Here is a 16,792-nt window from a genome sequence, read left to right as displayed (position 1 = left end):
TCGCCGGGCAAGACCCAAATTTTGCGCAACAAGATTGCTACATTCGCGCAAGCCCCGACGAAGACTATTGCGGAAGCCTATAAGCGCTTCAACGACTACATCCGCGCCGTACCTCATCACAAGTTCTCAAGGGAAGATGTGGTCCAGAAGTTCTATCAAGGGCTCACTACTGCATCAAGGGGGATTATTGACGCATCGGCAGGATGATCGATCATTGAGCTCACGCCGACTCAAGTTTTCAAGCTATTCAAGAAGGTGGCGGACAATGACGCATGGGCATCATCGGGGCACCTACAACCACTCCAAGCCGTGGGCGCCGCGAAGAGTGTATTGCAAGTGGAATGTGAAGAAGTGCTAGAAGGGAAGATCGACTCACTCATGAGAAGGTTGGAGAAGATGGAAGTGGAAAAGAGAGAAGCCCAAGCTATTGATTTGAAGGCGGCCGAAGCAAGGTCTACATGTGAAGAATGTGGAGAGTACGACCATGTCCAAAAGAATTGCCCGGAGGAAGCCAAGATGCTCGACTACATGAAGAAGGGAGAATGGATCCCGCAACCCAACTTCCGCTACGGGCACGCTAGACCTCAATTTAATGCTAGCTCTTCCATTCAAAACTCGGTTCCTCTTCGTATACAATTGAAGGAGTTCATGGAGGAGCAAGGCAAGATCAACAAGGACACCATCACCAAGTTTAAGGCTATGGACAAGATCTTGGAGAACATTGATGTCAAGGTGACGGAGGTCGGGAGCTCTAACCTTCAAGTACTCAACATGATGAAGATGCTAGAAACGCAAGTAGCCTAGCTCGACGGACGCTTATCTAGCAACGAAGGAAAATTGCCTGGGCAACCTCAAGGTCCGGAGACAGCAAAGGCAATTCAAACTCGCTCGAGAAAGGGGACTGAAGAACCCGAACATGCAGCGGGAGCAAGGAAGCCTAATCCAAGAGTTGAAGTGGAGACCATCATCAAGGAGAAGGCGCCTACTCCTACGCCAGAGATAGTCACCGAAGAGCCGGAGTTTGAAATAGATGATATAGACACCAAGATTCTACCGCCAAGGCCACGATACTGCAAAGGTAAACTTGAAGATGAGCAATTCAACAAATTTGTTGACATTGTACACAGGTTGAGCCTCAACATGCCGCTCTTGGATGCTCTACAAGTTCCAACATATTCTCGCTACTTCAAAGACATCATGGGAAACAAGCGCGAGATACCGCCAAGCACCGTCAAGCTAACCAAGAAGTGTAGCGCGGCAATCGCTAATGAAGCTCCTGAGAAGAAGAGGGACCCCGGATGTCCTACCATCCCGTGTTAGATTGGATCTCTTATGTTCGAAAGAGCACTTTGTGATCTCGGCGCAAGTGTGAGTGTCATGCCAAAGAACGTGTTCGAGAAGCTAAGCTTACCGGAGCCGGAACCCACCGCCATGTGCCTAGAGTTAGCGGACAATTCCGTTCGCTATCCTTTGGGAATCGCCGAAGACGTGCCCGTGAAGATTGGAGAACACTTAGTCCCCATTGACTTTGTGATTCTCGATATGGGAGAAGGGAGCAAGACGCCTCTCATACTTGGGAGGCCTTTCCTCAAGACCGCAAGGGCGAACATCGACATTGGAAAGGGGGAGATCAAGTTCGACATCAATGGCACCACAAGCGAGTTCAAGTTTCGTCCATGCTTCGAGGTATGCAACATGATCAATGTCAAATATGTTCCACCTCACCGCCATGTCACAAAGGAGAAGCTGAAGAAAGAAGAGGAGCCGAACAAGAAGGAAGCGAAGAAGGAGAAAGAAGTCGTCGCGTCCATCGCGACGAAGAAGATCGCTGCACCCGTCAAGATAAAAGCTAGAAGCACACCTGTGAAGACCAAAAAGATGACTAACCTGGAAGACAAACCCGCACCAAGGATTGTGCGGAAGTGGGTACCCAAGACTGCAGCGCCATCACCGAGCGTTGGTCCGAAGTGAAGAAGAAGAAAGTCTAGCTATAGACTATAAACGAAGCGCTTTGCGGGAGGCAACCCGTTCGTCGAGTCAAGAATAAAGCTGCCGGGAGTTCAACCCATTTGTCGAGTCAAGAATAAGCTGCCGGGAGGACAACCCGCGAGAGATTTGGGTAAGTGAGTCAAGAATTTTGCTACGCAAGAACATGATAAACTTTTGAAAAATTGGTCGTTCGGTCGAACAATTCAATTTGGATTTTATTCGCTCGGTCATTTCGATGTTGTTTCTTATTTTAAACCAATGACATGAGCCATCCTATGATTTATTTGCCTCTTCTTGAGAAAGCCACATCCAAAATTCCATACGTATTTTTGGCGACCGTCATCTCCATGACGGCCGGACCAAGTTGAGATTAAAGACAAGAGTAGAGCCGCGCTATGTTTATATTATTTAAATTCTTGATGCCTAGGTTTGCTCAAAAATAGAGAGAATTTTCAGTTTCATAGGACTAGAATTTTCCTAACTTTAATTGTTCCTTTTTTCAAAAATTTCTCTCTCATTTTGGCAAAAATTAGAACCTAAACCCAAGACCCACGGTTGAATTCGAGATTGTTCGCTATCAATTCATGAAAGTGAACGGTTCCGGTGCAACCAAAATTAATGTAGTCAGAAAATATTTTTCGACTTACAAATGTAAAGATGTTTTGATTCCCCTCTGATTATTCATTTAAGCTCATTGCATGCTTTGAGTTAATTCTGAAATTTCGAAGTTAGAGGAGGATTTAACATCTAAGCATGATTTGGAGAGGGTTTTATGTGCTTGATTAACATATATTGATCAAAGTGAGTTCACGGGAAGGAATTGTGCTCTCTACCTACCACCACATGCAAATGATCCAAAGAAGGGAGCAGCCATGCATGGGAAGGACATGAAATTTTCAGCAAAGATGGCAACATGTGATGAATGATGAAGTATGGGACAAAGTGAATGACACAAAGTGAAGAAATAATGTTGCAAGTGGAAATCAAGGACAAGGAAGGAGTGGTGCACGGGTTTTCGACGGTGCAAAGCATAATAGATGTACTGGACAGAGGCAAAAAATTGCGCCAGGAAGTCACTAGAGAAAGATGAAGTGGAGGAGGGCCAGGAACACCCTAGGCCGGCCGGCCCCATGGCCCTAGGCCAGCCGGCCTGGCCTCTTTTTAAGTCCCCTGGTGCTCCCCTTTCACAGGTATGCTCCTCACTCAATTCCTTGTTCGTGTTCTTCACGTTCTTCACCCAGAAACATAAGCTAGAGCTCTGAAAAATTCGTCCACCAAAATCAACTCCAAAAATCTCAGAAAATTCACCACAAATCCTAGTTTGCTCCACTCTTCGATATATTGTTCTCCCACTGGCAAGAAACCCCCGGTGTGTTTATTTTTGAGTGTGTGCAGCAAAGAGTCACCATGAGTGGCTTCATGAAGTTCGTCACCGGGAGGAGAAGGACGCATTCATCAACACCCGACGCATCGGCAAGTTCTTCGCGGAGGCACTCGGTCTCCGGGTCTCCGCGGAGCATGGAGGAAGACAACCCTGCACTGAGGAACGACATGTTGCTCCTTGGTGGGATGAGGGACCCAAGAAGCTCCTCCATGAGATTAACCGAAGGGATGCCACCTCCTCCATGGCGTTCGACAAGGTCATCCGCACCACCGCCATACAAGCCCAAGCATTCCGAATATGGGTTTACCATCTTGTCAATGGAAGAAGAAGAAAGGCTCAAGTTCATGAAGGGAAGGCTGCGAGCAAACTATGATTTTGATGATGAAGCATTGGATAAGTTGGGATTCCATCATGACATCTACCAGCTCTTGGAGAACATCGGTTGGAAGTTATTTTTCGACGGTGTTACGGTAGACATGCAAGAAGAAGTGGCTTTGGAGATGTTCATGACACTAGAGAAAATAACAGAGGTGGTGGATAATGAAGAAGTGTCATGTCTGAAATTTCGGCTCAAGAATGAAGAAAAAGTCATCACCTATGGAGAAATAGGGAGTTTGCTCGGGTTCAAAAGCAATGCAAATGAAATGGTGGAAGTCGAAGATGGAGAGCTCGATGAGTTTTGGACGAAGATAGCAAAAGATGTCAATCGCCAAAGGAAGAATATAACTAATGTGATCCTCCAAATATTCCACTCTTGGGTGAGCAAAAGAATTCTCGAGAGGATGAGAGAATCAAAGGTCACCGACCAAGAATTGAATTGGATGTATGCAGCATTGGTGAAGAAGCAAGTGATTGATCCCACCTACATTATGGTTGAAAGATGGATTTGTGAAGCATCATCCGGCACGGGAGAAGTTGGTTCGGGTGTTATCTTACACTAATAGCCCGAGCCATGAATCCGGGGTTAGGGGTGATCCAAAAATATTATGTCCCGGGAAGAGATATAGGGATTGAACATTTGAGGCAATGCCATTATATCGGAGGGGATGAAAAGAAGGGATTCACTATTTCCGAGATGGATATTTCCCTCCCCGATCAAAGGCTTAAATTATTCGCAAGAGGAAGGACCGATTGGCGAGTTGAAAACATTGGAGCAAAGGTGAAGAAAACAAAAAGAGGAAGGTTGATTGAAGAAACATCGGCGTCGGCACAACAAGAAAATTTAGAAGTAAAGCTTCCACCACCAAGTTCCGCTTATTGGAGGAATGAATTTCAAGGTGCATCAAGTGGACAAGGACACCCGCAAGGATGGACGAGTCAATGGGAAGGAAACCAAGATCAAGCATGGGGGCATGGTATGGCGGTGCCTCCACCGGTGTACCCGGCGCCCCCACCATTTAGCAACTATGGCTACCCACCCCCATCATACCAAGGAGAGATATCCGACCCATCATTTGGAGTACAATTTTTTGACCTCCCTCAACCAGAACAAGGAATGGGTGCCTATGCAAGAAGAAACATGGAAGACATAGACACCATCCGGAGGCACAAAATCCAACTAGAAGATGGAACCGCGGGAATTGCATATCAAATGGGACTTCTAGGCCTAGCGTCACCGGAACAATTTGATGGAGGAGCATTTCAACAATATTATGACCAAGGATACAACGCAAGAGGCAATGAAGAAGAGTGATCGACGACAAGACCATGAATAAAATGCTCGCACATGTGGTTTGGATTTTTCTATTTCTTTTTATTTTTTTCAGCATGTGTGCAATTTGCTGTCTTTTGCTTTCATCACCATGATAAATAAATGCATCACCCACGCTTTAATGTTATTGTTAGTAATGATGATAGAAAATTTGTGCCATGTTAAAATATGATGATCGTTGCCGCCTTGTCTACTTTCTTGTGCTTGGTTTGTGCATGTTTAAACTAATGCTCTCCCTAACATGATCTGAAAAATTAATTAAATGCCGGCTAATTCAATTGTGGAGGTTATGATAAATTAAGACCCACATCTTTCTATTCTTGCTCTCTTACTTAAGCTTGTCAAGGAAAATTTAATTCGGATTTAATTTTGAGCTAACCTTGTTAATGATACCTTTTGCAATTGCTCTACCCTTCTAAAAGCCTAAATGTTATATCAGGACAAACTGTAGAGCAAGATTTATTTTCAGGTGAATTAATTCAAGATTTATCTTCTTTGGTACGGGACTAAGAAGCTGACCATTCTGTATTTTTGTGTACCTCTCTTTTGCTAGCCATTCTATTCATGCATTGTGAGTTTCTACACCAGGAACATCGCAAACCTCGTTGGATATCCACCCTTAACCAAAAACATCTCTTTGTGAAACACCTCCTTGACCACAACCTATATATTGAGTATATATTATTATTTCGACAACAAAACAACGGAATCAAGAGCAAAATTCAGTAAAACATAAGCTTCGGAAGCATCAAAGAGTTCGCAGCAGAAAAATCCGAAGAAGTGGCGGCCTACAGGCAGTAGGCCGGCCGGCCCAACACCCCTAGGCCGGCCGGCCTGGGCCTTTTCCTCCTTTGTTGGCTTCAATCTTTTACGAGGAGATGCCTGTAACACCCTAAGTCAAATTTCAGTATTTAATAATAAATTTAATTGGCTTTATTAAAATTTCTAAGGATTTTTTGTGCTAGTCTTGCATTTAATCCAATTTTTGTTCCTTAAATAATTAAAATTTTATCTTAGGTTAAATTTCGTTGTTGCATCATGCTGGAGCATTGCTTTATTTGTTTGAGTGCTAGAGTGAATTCAAATTCAAATTTGAATTCATTTGGCTTGAGTTTGAGTTAGAAATAGAAATAGGAAATCTAGGAAGAAAAAGAAGAAGTGAATCCAACCCAGCAGCCCAGCAGAGCCCAGTTTCCTTTTTCCTCCAGCGGCCCAACCCGGCCCCCTTCCCTTCCCTTTTCCCCAGCCCAAAACCCAAAGCCCAGCAACCAAACCCAGGCCCAGTCCGGCCCGGCCACCTCTCCCCTCTCCCTTTCCCTGTGCCGGCCCAGCACCCTCTCCAGCGGCCCAGCAAACCCCGCGCTCGCTCCGCGCCAGGAGCCCAGCAAGCCAGCGCCGCGTTGGCCCCGCTGCCGTGTGGACCCCACTTGACAGCGCCCCTGGACTCGCCCGCACGCGCTCCCCGCCCCGCCACTGACCGCCCGGGCCCGCGCGTTAGCGCCTTCTCCCTCCTCCCGCAACCGCACACCGCGATCCCCGCCGAGATGCTCGCCGGCCTTCCCCTGGGCACGCCTCCCCAGGATCCCCGCATGCCTTTAATTGGCTCCCCACGGCCCTCCTGCACCCCATCCACCCACGCGCCGCCCCGCAAACCCTAGCCGCCGCCTCCCCTCGCTCCGCGGGAGCAGAGCTCCCTGCACCGCCGCGCCTGCGCTGCTCCGTCGACCCGCCGTCGGCCCGGGCCTCTGCAGCAATTCCGTCCCGACGCCAGGAACCTTCCCGAAGTCTCCACCCGCAACCCCGACCCAAGCAGCGGCCGGATTTCACCCACGACCTCGCCGCCGGTAAACACCTCCGCCACCTCGATTCCACGCCGCCGGTGGCACTCTGGTTCGTCTGACCCCCGGTTCTCATTCGCAGCACGACCCCGCGCCTTATTGAGGAGATCCAAGGCCAGAGCAAGCTCTGCAGCGCCTTCTCCTCGAGCTCCGGTCAAGTGCCGCCTCTGCGCCGCCGCCGAACTCGCCGCCGACCCCTCTACGCTACGAATCCGTCCGCCCCGCGCCCTCGGTGAGCCATGCCCCGGTCTGTTCTATCTATTGGCGCTAGTTTTTGTGGATCCGAAGCCCTAGCACCCCCAGAACCCCGTTCGCCGGCGATGCTCCGCCGTGTACACCCGCCGCCGCCGCCACACACGCCGTCCCGAACCCCAATCAGCTGCTCCGAGCGCATAGGTGTGTTACACATGCCGAGCGCTCCCTTTTGCACTAAACCCTAGGCCAAACGACCCTCCGTAGCGCCCAAATCGCCCACGCCGGCGAGCTTCCGAGCAGCGCCGCCGTGGGAGTTTTTGCTCCGGCGAGCAGCGACGCCTCCCCCGCGACCCCTTGATCTCAGCCATCGGATCCGAAAGCGATGGCCGCGATTAGATCGTTCCCCATTTAGATCTGAGCCGCCAGATTTGAATCCAACGGATCAGATCCGAAGATACCCCTTCGCCCTGCACGTTTTGCATAAGGGCCCCTATTCTTTCCTGTTATCAACCCGCGGTCCAGCCTTAGTCAAAAATAATTACAGTTAGGCCCCGGTTTTTACCCAAACCCCCCTGACCTTCCTAGTATTAGTACCCGCCGTCCAGGCCCGCTGATTTTGCAATCTAGCCCTTAGATGTAATGGTTAATTATGTTTAGACCCTCGGTTTTTGCAGAAAACCCCCTGGAACCTTAGTCTTCTTGCAGTTTAGTCCCTAAACCTTGTTTTTAGCCTAGATTATGCGTTTTAGCTCCGTTTTCGGCGTTCTTTATATCCACGCGATCGTTGTAACGCGTAGAATAGTTTTAGACTAGTTTAGGGTGCTGTTTTTATGTATTGATGTATTGTTTCTTAGTTTTTGTTAGTGTTTGCTTGTATGCTTATTTTTGTGCATTATTTTGGCCATGTGTTCGTGAGTAGACGCTGATCCATTTGAGGAGCCCCAGTACCAGTACCAGGAGCAGCCGTCTTCCGAGCACTTTGAGCAGTAGCAAGAGCAGTACGAGGAAGGCAAGTATAACATGAACAACACCTATCACTTTAAATACCATTTCATACTGCATTTTAATACTGTATGCCTATAAGGATTTCCTAGCCACTTTATATCCTTTATATATATCCTTGGGATGCATTTTGGTTAGTTGTGCTAGGTACCGCGCTATAACACATAATGGTCCTTTTTAATTAATTTGATTAATGGTATATGCAACTTAATTATGAGAGTGTCCCTCTGTGTGGCTTGAGTGGCTCACTTCTCATTAAAAGTGGTTTTATTAGAAACATGGTTTAGGGGGCCAGCACGGTGCTTACTGCCTGGTTGGCCACTCTCCATAAGGACCGGTTCATAGAGCGACAACCTGGGACAACAGCGCTACCACAAGACTGGAATGGGACGGTCTTGGCGTAATAATTAGGTCTTTTTGGTTTGGAGTAACTTACCGACGGGGCAAGGGTGGTAAGCTTCTATGTCCCTCGTACTGAGTGGCCTCATCGATGACGCCCACTAGACCTGCTCCATAGTCGCCGATCCAACCCTCGCGGTTACTCCTTACCAACGAGATTCTTTGTAAAGGCCTCATAGTGAGTTTGCTAATCATCTCACCTAAGGAAGTGTGATGAACAACTAGCGTAGCTCACGACTTGTGGGTAAAGATGTGCAACCTCTGCAGAGTGTAAAACTGGTATACTAGCCGTGCTCACGGTTATCAGCGACCCAGATCCTCCTATTGATTAGTGGTGTTAGCTCCTTCCGACGAGGGGGTGCCTCTCGGGGTTACCTTGGTGGTTGTGGTTTGGTTCTCAGTAACAACATGTTTAATTTTGATTAATTACTATATAACTGGGTTAATGGTAATTCATCAACTCGTAGTAAATAGCTTTAATAAAATGTTGCCAAGACTTAAAAGCTAATGCAGTTGAGTCAGCCAACCTTAGAGCCTCATAGTTTGTGTTATACTTGTTGAGTACAAGTTGTGTACTCACTCTTGCCTACTCTACTCTTTTTCCTCTTGGATACGCTACTGCTGCTCAGTTCTTGCCGACGCGAGGGAGTTCGCTCAGCGCTACCAGGACTACGAGGACTTCTAGGCATTTCGTCTCCCAGTCGACGTCCCTGTGGCGCCCTACTTCCGACGAGAGTTATCGTTTATGTATTACGCTTCCGCATACTCTGTATCAGACATTTTGTCATTAATATAATAAATAAAATTTGTATTCGCTTTATTATATCTTTTTACGTGATATGTGCTGTGATATACTGTTCATTCTGTTGTATATACGTGTGACTTGATCCTGGCACATATATGATTGCTCGGTTTATGTCCTTTTATAAACCGGGTGTTACAATGCCCCATTGAATTCCAAAGTTGAGTCCAGGGAATTGATACGAGTTTTGTGCACTCACTCCATTAGATTATCATCACTTCATTGGTTGAGGACAAGCAAACGTTCAAGCATGGGGGGAGGTGGAGTAGGTGCATTGTGTTGCCAACGGTTCTGAGGAGCAAAAAGAAAAGAAAAGAAAAAAAGAAAAGAAAAGAAAATGATGATGAAAAGCTCCTCGGTTCCGTTTGCTTCATTAAACTCCAAGTACTTTGAAGATTATTTTATACTAAATTATTCCAATCATGTGCAATCCGATAACAAGGACTTCAGTTGTGCCTTGGGATCAACCGTTGCCATTTGCACATGTCCACCATCTTGGGGAGAAAGTAGGACGCGAGGCGGCGAGAAAATGGGCCAGGCCGGCCGGCCTGGGCCCATTGAGCTGGCCGGCCCAGGCCCTTTTCATGGAGTCTCGGCCTCCCCTTCAACCTAGGGTTTCCTGAGGCTATTTAAAGACCCCTCCCCCAGGCTCATGCAGAAGATCATTCGGGAGACGACGCCAAGGAGCAGAGAAGATAGAGGGACACCTCTCGGAGAGCCGAGGGTCATGCTAGTTGTCTAGGGGCTTCCCTAGACGACGTGGGAACCTTGCAAGGAAGACCACGTCGGAGTTCTGGAGCTTGGATCATCAAGATCAAGGTAGGGCCCCGGTTGTGATCTTGTGATGTACAATCATTCATGGTGAAGCTACTTGTGATTCCGAATTTTTAGCGACCATGTTCTCTCTTTCGATTTCGTTCTTTTCTTTGGGTTTGCTTCATCCTAGATCTATTATCGAGATAGATCGCTTAGCATGATCTTGTAGTCATGGTGGCTAGAGGTTCATGGCGGAACTACCAAAGGGGGTTCGACTTGCTTTAGGGTGCTTTTGTCCAAAGGGGGGCGTCGTGACAAGACGTTGCTTTAGTAGATGGGGTATCGAAGGATCGGATTGGAGATTTTGGGTTTAAAGATGCTTTTCATTGTGATTCACATCTTCCTTGCTTCACTACATCTGGCTTGAACTTCAACATATGCATGATCTAGGTGATTTAGATTGGTACATCTGCCTTGCTTCAGTACTCTAACTTTCTCTTGCTACATTCGGTGTTTGCTGTTTTTAGTAGATTACATTCGTTTTACACCATCTCAACACAAAGGATTCTCTATGCTAGTAGATCGTTTCTTGTATCTTTGGTTCCGTGGATTGATAAACCTTGGGGGAATACTATAAGGGAAAAGCTACACGATCCCGTGCGCTTGCGGTATATAAATTGGGGCGCTAAGGAGCGTTAACAAAGGCTTATATGTGGAGTTTGCAGGTAGGGAGAGTGTCGCATACCTTGGTTACCTATATTGCCGAACCAAACGGCGATCCGAGAAGGACTGGAACTCAACCAAATTCCGATCTTTGTGGGGTGTCAATGGATGGAAAGAGATGGGCTCACACGAGGAAGGAAATTTGGTCTTTTTATTTGAACTCCTTGTTTGCAACTCTTTGAGAGAGTGGGATTTTCTTCTCTCATTTTGCAACTTTTTTTTAGAGAAGATCCCCTCTCTCTTTGCTGAAATGATTCTAATAACTTTGGAGTTTCATGATGAGAAGACCTTATATGGGATGATCAGTTATATGGTGAAGACTTTTGATGTATGATTGCGTGGAAAAAGATGTCTGGTGGTGGATGTTAATCCCGGAATAGGTGGTTAACAGGCCAGACATGTGAGGCTAGCAGACGATGGGTAAATGAAGGAAATTGATCAGCAGATGGCAAGTTCCATTTCCTTGACGGACACACCGTTCGCAAAGCTCATGATAACACAAGATAGCTCATTCTGCTTTATATAGTATGAGATGCTTTGGATGGGTCATTATAACCATATGGGAAACCTTCACCAAAATTTAATTTTCAAAAGATTCCGAGAGGTTCCCTACTAGAGCAAGCAGTTTTAACTCCGGTTTGGGCTATCTCAAATCCCACAACAACTTAGACTTCGGAAATTAAACTAATGCCTCCACTCAACCATTTTTTTCAATGGAACTAAAATGTGCCAACTAGCTCATGTACTAGGAGAGTAAAAAGCTGTAAACGAGACACATACGAGGCATGAACAGAGCAACTATTCATCATTTCCAAGGTAAGAGCTTACATAGATTTCCACTCATATGAGACTATTATCATCATCATTATTATTATTATTTATTATTTTTATTATTTTATTTATATGCATAACTATTACGGCATGGATATTGAAAAACAGTCGGGATGTGGTGACTTACCTGGTGGTGCGCACCCCCCAAGCTTCGAAGAACCTCAGTCCTCCTCATCAGAGTCCTGATCCTCCTCTTCTCTTCCTCATCCTCATCGTCATCTTGTTCGGGCTGCTGGTAATGCTGGTGCTGATAGTACGGCTGGGATGGTCGATGGTCTAGCACCATGTGGATGAACATGTTGGAGACGTCATAATGCATGACTGAAGTCAGTCCCCAATTCTGCTGAGCCAGCTCGGTGTTGTGTGCTATGGTGTCCTGCATCTGCTGCTGCTGTGTACCAAGTGTGGTGACCTGGTTTGAGAGGTTGGTGATGCTCCGCATGATCGGGTCCTCATAGTTGAAGAGTGATGATGCCGAAGGACCCACTTGTGGACCATAAGACAGATGCATACCTGCGGGGTAGTAGGGTCCCTGATCACCGGCATACCCACTACTGCCAGCCTGGAACATGTTCGGGTCGCCATGGGCATAGTACCCATAGGCTTCGTCGAAGCTCATGTTCTGCTGTGCAGTCGTGGAGACCGGGGGTGCTTGGCGCGATGGTCCTGCTCCGGCTTGCTGATTCTGCTGGGTTCTGCTTCTCGTCTGTGGACCTACAACATTCCGTCGTGCAGGCTCCTTCTTCTCCATCTGCAAGGTTAGGCTTTTCACCGCGTAGAGAAAGAGTCTCGGGCATGGGAGATCAATCTCTCTGTCGTACCAGGGGTAACACATAAAGATAGAGTTTCCGGGCTCTTCGCGCATCATATGTCCATGCACGAAGTGCTCGAGGCCAACCTCGTACCTGAAAGCCTCGGTCTCTGGCATGTAGATGACTTTGGCATTGTCCCTCACACCGACGTACCTCGCAATGCGAGTGACCAGAGAGGTCATGTCGATGGGGCTTTTGCCGGAGATCATCTTCTGCCCGTGAGCGAGCATGGTTCTGAATGGAGAGCAGCGAATTTGCTTCGCCATGGCATAGAAGTAATGCAGCTCAGGCAAGCTGCAGAGGTGAAGGTCTGCACGAGGGTTCACGACCATGGCGAGCCACTTGGCTAGGACCCTCAGGGTAGGATTATGGATGGAGACTATGCTGTTTTTGCTGCTCACAGGTTGATTTGATATTGCACTCCACCATGAATTTCGATCATAACGATGTTTCTTAACAAGCTAATTGTTGTCAAGGAAGCATCTTTTATGAAAACCCAACGCGATGCTAAAGTCTTTTAATTTCATTTCAAACTGTTCGTTGAAGAGATGGAAATAAACTTTAGTTTCAGCACCAGTTTCTTCAACGGCAAGAGAAATCAGAAATTCCATGGTTAAGAGTTGCGAACCTGGTTCGACGATATCGATGAAGTTCTCCCATCCGACAGCGGTGAGGGCGTTGTTCATGTCCTGCTTGAGTCCTGTCCTCATGAGGAAGCGTGATTCGAACATCTTGGCATGACCAAAGTTCTGCTTCTTCAGTAGCTCCAGGGCCTCCCGTTCGTAGTCGTTCTTGACGGCGATCTGCTCGACCATCGTCAGGACACTGATGCGGAGACGGGGCCTTGGGACTGCCAGATGTTCCTCTTCCTCACGGGGCACATTTGTATGGTGACCGGAGTCGACCGACATATTATCCCGCGAGGAAGACGAACTCTGTGAGCTCCTCGAGCTTTTCGAGAACCTCCTCTTGATCTTTTCCTTGGCCTTCTCAAACATAGCACCTGCAAATGTTAGCATACAATACCCGAAGGATACGATAATTAAGAGGAAGGGTTAGTTGTTCTTGCGGGCCGTTAAACCACCACACACGTTTGTCGTTCAGTGCTCCATGACTTTATTCAAAGGAAATATTTTTGGTGTTTTCAAGATTTATAAACTTCACTAAACACTATAGAATTTATTTGTTTTTGGGTGATCTAGTGCTTGAGTTCTCCACTTGATTAACTCAAAAGAGCCTAACTAAGCAAAGGAACTCAGGAAGGGAGAGGAGATGGATGAGCTCGGGCTGGAACACACAAACCTGAGTTGCTGGTGCACTGAGGAGCGTCTCCATGGTCGGGTTTTAAAAGCATCGCGTAGAGGCTAGGCCGGCCGGCCTCCAACCGAGGCGAGCGTGCCACGGCTGCGGTCTAGGGCATAGCTCTCCTGGTGGTGGTGCTCCCTGTCGATGGTGAGGGGACATGAACGGCGTAGGGAGGCCGGCCGGCCTGCATGGGGCCGAACGGCCTGACCTTGGCACGTTCAGCGCTCATCCTTTTTCCTTTGCTCCATGTGCATGCAATTCTCTCCATTTCCTGCTGCTCCTGGCCGACATGAATCAAAGTGGGGCCGGCCAGCCTAGGCAGGGCCGGCCGGCCTAAGAAGTGGCCGAAATTTTTTGTAAAGTTCTTTTGAATGTAGATTTTCAGAAATCAAACATGCTTTGGTTGAAAACAAATATGTTTATGCAGAGATGAAGTAAAGCTTATGCAAAGAAAATTTGACTATCCTATATGCAATGCGATGGTGGATACGTACCATGGACCTCATGGCGCGGGATCGGGTTTTGAGTCCGGAGCTGGACTCTCCTTCTTTTTGGTTCGTTTGTCGTCGCTGGGTGGAGTTCCTGATGACGACCCTTTCTTCCGCCACACCTTCTTGGGTGTGGGTTTTGATTCGACCTCTTTTCTTTTCCGATTCCAGAAATTTCTTACATTGGATCCTTCGTCTCGCATTTCTATAGTTGTGAAGCTTAATTTGTATCGCCTCCTCTTGAATCCGTAGACTTTCTACGTACTCAATGAGAGCTTCAATAGGTGGGATGAATGGCTTCTCCGGCTCTTTCTCGGATTTCTTCTTCCGGTTGATTGCCTTGACTTGAGAACATTGTTCGACCTTTGGTTTGAAGGCGAACGTCTCCTTCTGACCATTGATGTTGAGCTGAATTTCTCCAGCTCCCACATCAATACTTGCGTTTGCAGTACTCAAGAACGGCCTCCCATGAATGAGAGGTGTCTTGGTGTCAACTTCCATGTCGAGAATGACGAAGTCTACGGGAATGAGGAAATTCCGGATTTTCACCGGAATGTTCTCCGCTACTCCGGCGGGGTAGCGAACTGATTGGTCCGCTAGCTGCAAACACATGGCAGTAGGGGCAAGCGCATGATGATTATGGCGGTCATAGACTACCTTGGGCATGACGCTGACGCTTGCTCCCAAGTCGCATAGAGCGTTTGAGAAGTGTTGAGTTCCGATGGAGCATGTGATGGTTGGGCAGCCTGGGTCCTTCTTCTTCACCAGGAGAGGGTTGAGTATAGCAGCACTACACTCTTCTGTTAACTGCACAACCTCGGTGGTGGGCAGCGCTCTCTTGTTTCTAAGAATATCATTGATATACTCGGCATACGTAGGCACCTGCATAGCATCAAGAAGCGATATATTGACATAGAGCTTCTTTATTACCTCGACGAACTTGCCGAAGTTCTGGAAACGGCTTCCTTATCCATTCTAGAAACGGTAAGGCAGTTGTATCGTGGTAATCCCGTGAAGTTCTAGGGAGTTCCACGGGGTCTTCCTGGGCTGCAATTGTGTTGGAGTCGACAGCTTCCTCCTGCTCTTCTTCTTCAGCATCGGCATGGATAGCGGATACGGCTTTCCGCTGGGTTCCTGCATCCTGCGGGAAAGGTGGCTCTCGTGTGGACTTACCACCACGCGTAGTCACCGCATTAATGTTTTCTTTGGAGGGAACTTCCGGTTGCCCGGGCAGTTTCCCCGTGTTAGCATTAGGACAGGATGAGGCTAGCTGAGCTACCTGAGTTTCTATCATTTTATTGAAGCTCAACTGGTTTTTAATAACACAACTGAAGCCCTCTAGTTGTGAGGCCAAGGATTCCAAAATCTTGTCATTAGCAAGAAATTTCTTGCTAATGTTGTCATTTATGTGCTTCTGGCCGTAAACTAGGTCTTTTAAGGAAGGCTGAAAATTGTTATTAAAATTCATACCTTGTTGATTTTCGAAGGGGAGGTTGGGCTTTGAGTTCCAACCTTGCTAGGGATGGAATCCCGCGTTGGGATTGTTATTGTTGGTGCCAACAAAGTTCGCATCCTCTTGAGTAAGGGGGCATGACGTGCCCGAGTGCCCAGTCTCGCCACATGTTTCATATGTCATCCGAGACTCCGAAACCTGGTTAGCCTCCATGTGTGGAGACTCCAGTTTCTTCATGAGAAGATCCATCTTGGCAGCCAGCATATCGACGCTGTCGATCTGATGCACGCCCCTTGGACAGGCTGGCTGCTTGTCACCTCTCCAACTCTGATTGGAGGCTATCTTGTCAATAATCGTCTTCGCTCCCGCAACATCGAGAGAGAGGAAGGAACCACCCGCTGCTGCATCTACGTGGTCCTTGGCTTGCTGATTCAGGCCATGGAAGAAATTCTGGATTATCAGCCATTCCTCCATGCTGTGATGTGGGCATGCCTGAATGTATTCCTGTAGATGCTCCCAGGCCTCTGGGATGGTCTCATCCAGTCATTGCTGAATACCAGAGATTCTGTTCCGGAGGGCATTGGTCTTGCCTACCGGGAAGTACTTGGGCAGAAATGCATTTGAACAAGCTTCCCAAGTGTTGAAAGCCTCTTCGTTGGAGTAAAACCACGTCTTGGCCTTCCCGAGCAGTGAGAACGGGAATAACCGAAGGCGGACGATATCCATCGTAGTACCTTTGGGGCTGATGGTGTTACTCACCTCTAGGAAATTCTGGAGATGGGCATTGGCATCCTCGGATGCCTTTCCACAGAACGGACTAGCTTGAACCATTGTCACCAATCCAGTCTTCAGCTCAAAGCCGTCATTGCCGGCTTGGTCTTTGTTGACACTATTTTTTGACACGTGTCAAGGAAGGTGATTCTTGTGAAGGGAAGGCGGCCGATTTGAAAGAAACCAAAAGATGCACAGTATTGAAATCGGCCGATGGAGTTCGTCTGATGGACCAGAGGAATATGCTTTGAAGATGTTGACTCGTCCGCTCTGGTACTCAGCCGATGGGGAGTTGCCGACGAAGTAAGGAAGGAGAAGAGGATTCGGACTCTA

The 16,792-nt window shown here is 47.6% G+C and overlaps 1 non-coding gene across 1 annotated transcript; it reads left to right on the top strand.

The window, feature by feature from the left end:
• The first annotated feature begins 16,160 nt into the window (after positions 1–16,160).
• On the top strand, positions 16,161–16,267 carry LOC120710960. The gene has a single exon (XR_005690126.1). It is a non-coding gene; the product is annotated as a small nucleolar RNA R71 (small nucleolar RNA).
• The last annotated feature ends 525 nt before the right edge of the window (positions 16,268–16,792 follow it).

Source organism: Panicum virgatum, chromosome 5K, assembly GCF_016808335.1.
Source record: "Panicum virgatum strain AP13 chromosome 5K, P.virgatum_v5, whole genome shotgun sequence".
Taxonomy (NCBI): domain Eukaryota; kingdom Viridiplantae; phylum Streptophyta; class Magnoliopsida; order Poales; family Poaceae; genus Panicum; species Panicum virgatum.
The sequence above is the reverse complement of the archived record's forward strand: the minus strand, read 5'-3'. Positions and strand labels throughout refer to the sequence as shown.